Source organism: Aptenodytes patagonicus, chromosome Z (assembly GCF_965638725.1).
Source record: "Aptenodytes patagonicus chromosome Z, bAptPat1.pri.cur, whole genome shotgun sequence".
In the NCBI taxonomy this organism is placed as follows: domain Eukaryota; kingdom Metazoa; phylum Chordata; class Aves; order Sphenisciformes; family Spheniscidae; genus Aptenodytes; species Aptenodytes patagonicus.
Genome location: NC_134982.1, coordinates 36461644 through 36466894, shown reverse-complemented (window position 1 = coordinate 36466894; position 5251 = coordinate 36461644). Strand labels below are relative to the sequence as shown.

Below are 5251 nucleotides of genomic sequence, written 5' to 3'. Positions count from 1 at the left end.
GCTGTTTTCTGAGCCCAAGTAAAGGTAGCAAGGCTGGGCTCAGGGGCAGAGAATCACGTGACTGTGCAAGTATGCACAAGGCATGCTCATGTGCACTAACCTTCTTCTGGGGAAAAAAAAGAAACAGTAATAACATTTTACTAATAGAAATTATATAAAAAAAGAAAATGCCAACAATGGCAAGGTGCGTAGAGACAGGGTGGAAAGCAGTACCAGTACAATTAATTAAATGATCATTTGTTACCCAGTGGTTACTGGTTGTTCTATCATCTCAAAGATTTGTGGACTATTCTTAAGCTCCAAAGGTTTATGGATGTCATTGATAACATTTATTTATTATAACCTGTATTTTACTCCCATGTGTGTATAGGTCTGAAATAAAAATGGTATATCAAGTGACTCCAACTTAGCAAAAAATGCATTAGATGACATTCTAAGCTCTGTACAACAAGATGGAGCTAGAAGTGCTTTTTTGTTTCTCTGAGATCCAGATTTAAAACAATCACATGAAAATTTTTGATGGGAATCTAGCAAACCTGTTTCACTGCTGCAAAAAATAAGGCACCCCTATGACTTCTATGGGAGGTGACACTGTATAGTAGAATAGTACAGGTTACCAAAGCTTGCAAGGACCCTGTCTCATCACAGCTGCAAATATTTTATTGATGATTTGTAAGACAAATCACATTTAAAACCTCCTTCATCTCCTGAGTATCATGCTATAAAGCACCTCAAGGAGTCCTGCAGTAAATTTAACTTAATCCCCTTTGAAGGGGGATGCCGTGGACAGAAACCCGTATCTATAATATTTACTGGACCTCTATCTTATGGGGAAATCTGGATGGTCTGAGGAACTCAAACAAAACTGAAGTTGCTGTTGTTACTTCAGGACAGTTAACCAGTAATAACAAGACCCAAAATTAAAAAAAAAAAAAAAAAAGGTTATTTAAGGTCCTAAGTATGGAAATGAAGTAAATATTCTGAGAGCTCTACTTCCACAGGTCTACAATAACAAGAAACTTCAGAGAAGTTACGACTGAATCATTTTTGTTCCAGGTCTGTTCTACCTGCCCACATGTGCATGATGCTGAGCAATGCCATCTTCCAAATGCACTCATGCTCACATGCAGGTGACTAGGTGATGGTACTGTCCTGTTCATTGTTAAGACCTTTTGAGCTGACCTCAACCCTTATCTACAACTCTTCATTCTGAACTACAGTTTTCCATGTTTTTCAATGAATATATTTAAAAAAAAAAAAAAAAAAGAAATTTGCAGTAATGAAGAACACTTGATATATTGTCCTGATAGTGGCTGTTAAATACTGGTGCGCAGTTTCTTTGTTCTGTTTCATCAAGGTCTTTGGAGTACTAGGGAGTATCATAGGAATCATAGAATCATTGAGGTTGGAAAAGACCTCGAAGATCATCGAGTCCAACCATCAACCCAACACCACCATGCCCACTAAACCATGTCCCTAAGTGCCTCATCTACTCGTCTTTTAAATACCTCCAGGGATGGGGACTCCACCACTTCCCTGGGCAGCCTGTTCCAACGTTTCACCACTCTTTCAGTAAAGAAATTTTTCCTTACATCCAATCTAAACCTCCCCTGGCGCAACTTGAGGCCATTTCCTCTCGTCCTATCGCTTGTTACTTGGGAGAAGAGACCGACACCCACCTCGCTACAACCTCCTTTCAGGTAGTTGTAGAGAGCGATGAGGTCTCCCCTCAGCCTCCTTTTCTCCAGGCTAAACAACCCCAGTTCCCTCAGCCGCTCCTCATAAGACTTGTTCTCCAGACCCCTCACCAGCCTCGTTGCCCTTCTCTGGACACGCTCCAGCACCTCAACGTCCTTCTTGTAGTGAGGGGCCCAAAACTGAACACAGTATTCGAGGTGCGGCCTCACCAGTGCCGAGTACAGGGGCACGATCACTTCCCTACTCCTGCTGGCCACACTATTTCTGATACAGAAAGCATTCGCCTAGAAGTGGCAGTCACTGTCCAACTCTTCAGAGATTTCTTTAGAGTTCAAAGGGCTTGGAGGCTGGTGAGGGAAAGGGAAAAAGGCCCTCCTAGACTGTGACTTCTTATGGCTGACAGCATATATGTGATGGCTTTACAGGTAACATTCACACTGTAATGCACAAGCTGTACTAAAGGGGATTGCTTTTGCCAGTGTTTTTTCCTTGCCAGAAGATTCAGCAGCTTATTCTGCTGACACCTGCTTTCCAGATATCTGTGGCATGAGAACTGAAAGACAGGGGTGGAGGGGGAAGATAGGGAGAATCCTAGTGCCTCCTTATTTTTTTGTCGTTGCTTATTTATGCAGTTATGCTTAAGTTCTGCTAAGCGTAATGGCTTTATGAGGCAACAGCAAACCTAAGTTGAGGGATTAGTTTTACATCAGATGTGTACCACTCCTGATCCTGCTTTTCTTTCTTTCAAGTTTGTGACAGCAATGCAGTCCCTTAACACAGGGCTAGGCTGTGCCTGGCAGGATTGGAGACCAGGGAAGCAGCATCCTTTATGCCCTGTGGAAGGGTACACTGACCCTTGAGCAACATGTTATTCTGGTCACACCAAGCCATTGAGCAAGGCTGTAGGGTGAGGTACAGCAGTCTGAACCACAACTACAGCACCCTTTTGCTCAATGTGTCCCCAGCAACCATCAGAAAGAGAGAGAGAGAGATACCTTCTCCTTCCCTCCTGCAGCTCCGGCGGCAGGGAGGACCCCTCCTTGTGCTTGCAGGAAGTACCCGTGCATTTCCCTAAGGCAGAGGCAGTGCGATTCAGCACTCTGGCAGACCAGAGTGTGTTTAGTAAGTTTGCCTTTTAAAGTCCCAGCCTGATGTCTCTTTCGCACAGTCTACTCATGGATTAGTCCCCACCGTGCAGACCTTCATCCAGAGTTAACCCACATCTCAGTACATTGAAGACATGCTGAAGACATTTTAATGGTCTTGTGTATGACAGCCTAGTAAGTCTCTTTGTATGTCTTCCTCCTTCTTCAGAGACCCAGTGTGGCACTGTGCCACTGCAGTGGTGGTGTTGCTGTGATCTCCAAGGCTATCAGCCAGGCAAGGTTTGCAAAGCAGTTAAGTTTTTTAATAAAATAATGACTATAACTGTGGGAAGGGTGAGCATGAGGAAAACAGGCTGCATTTTCTGAGCAGGGCTTGAGTGTCCCAGAGCTTGCTGCATTATTCTCTTTCCCCATGATAATCTTTCTTTATGTTGCACAGCTTGATTTCTGTTGGAGCTCTTATTTGAGAGAACTAACAATTTTCTGCTATTGTGCCTATCTGAATGTTGTTTACAGTCTTTTTGTGTCTGAACATCTGACAAAGGGCAGGTGCTTCTCAGCAGTTGATTCAGTATAACACTAATTGATGGTCTTAGTTGATAGAAGCTAAGTGATCACTGCCCCCAGACTTCATCTGTAGCATTTGACCATTTCCCTCCACAGTAGAGAATACAAATTATGGAAAAGGATGTTTTAATGTTCTGTTCTTATTGCAGAGTGTCATGGTTTAACCTCAGTCAGCCACTGAGCACCACACAGCTGCTTGTTCACTCCCCCCACCCTAGTGGGATGGGGGAGAGAATTGGAAGAGCACAAGTGAGAAAACTCATGGGTTGAGATAAGAACAGTTTAATAATTAAAATAAAGTACAATAGTAATAATGATAAAAGAATATACAAAGCAAGTGATGCACAATGCAATTGCTCACCACCCGCCAGCTGATGCCCAGCCAGACCCCGAGCAGCGGCCCCCCCGGCCAGCTTTCCCCAGTTTATGTATTGAGCATGACGTCACATGGTATGGAATGTCCCTTTGGCCAGTTTGGGTCAGCTGTCCTGGCTGTGCCCCCTCCCAGCTCCTTGTGCACCTCCAGCCTTCTCAGTTGGTAGAGCATGGGAAGCTGAAAAGTCCTTGACTAGTGTAAGCACGACTTAGCAACAACTTAACAACAAATGTCGGTGTGCTACCAACATTATTCTCATGCTAAATCCAAAACACAGCGCTGCACCAGCTACTAGGAAGGAAATTAACTCTATCCCAGCCAAAACCAGTACACAGAGGTAAGGAAGAGGATGTCCATCAATACAAGCACTTACATTAGAATGAATCATACCTGGTTCAACTCAGCAAATGCAGTTTTCAGTTAAGTAGATTTTGTTCTTTTGTCTAAATCTGTCTCTACAGCACACTGCCAGACTTTTCTGTTGTCATGACTTTGCCTTCCCCATGACTGATAAAATAGGAAAAAAACGTTCTCTCTGAAAAGATTTGGGGGACAGAAGAAGGGTTATTATAACTCTCCTGAGCCTGTTTTTAGGCAATCCTGATAAGCATGCGTTATTGAGAGAAAGGAAAAATAAGTCTGGAACCGATTTTGAGAAGACAGTAACATGTAATTACTTGCAAGAATGTTTAGAACCAGCTGCTAAAACTCAGTGTAAACTGTAGGTGGCACCATTTGCATAAAATTTTGGAGAGCACTGGGGAAAAAAGCTGTCACTTTAATTTACAGTTTTCCGATAGCTTGCCGTGATCGTATAGTGGTTAGTACTCTGCGTTGTGGCCGCAGCAACCTCGGTTCAAATCCGAGTCACGGCAGGAAAAGGTGCATCTTTTGAAGAGATGTAACTACAGATTGCATACCAAAAATAATCTATTAGTGATGTCCATGCCTAAGATGAGAAAGCAATTACAGGCTCCGTAACTTTTACAAGAATGTTTTGCTAAAAAATTATGTGCTGCAAGTATTAGTTCAGTAATCCTGTTGTCAAGTGTGATTTTTTTTTTATTTAAACGTTTATCGATATTGTGATAAACAGAGTGGCATAGTCAGCATGTAATTTTTACTCATTAGAGCCACTTAAGATCTGGACTGAGCCATGAAGTCTGTTTGGTTTTGATCTTTGCTAGTTTTTCATGCTAATAAAGCAATCAGCCTGAATTGCTTGGAAATATAACAGTGGTAGATGTGGAAATCCTACATACCTAGGCATGAACTGCTGCTAGCAGAAGGTCTTTGCTGACGACAGACAAGAGGAACAATCACTTGTCAGTGATTCCAGTGATTCCCTTTGTTTTTGTGGTAGGAACAGTGTGTAACTTCACTGTCCTGCCTCACTGAGTAATATGAGCTCAGATTCTCAGAATGAAGACTTCTAAAATGACCGTGTGGATTTTACAAATTAGTTATGGTAACTAATGGCAGTTTGTGTAATAAATGATAAATA

General features: G+C 42.6%; 1 non-coding gene across 1 annotated transcript; it reads left to right on the top strand.

Annotated features, from left to right (window-relative positions):
* Window positions 1-4550: 4550 nt before the first annotated feature.
* TRNAH-GUG (transfer RNA histidin (anticodon GUG)) lies at window positions 4551-4622 on the top strand. The gene has a single exon. It is a non-coding gene; the product is annotated as a tRNA-His (tRNA).
* Window positions 4623-5251: the final 629 nt, after the last annotated feature.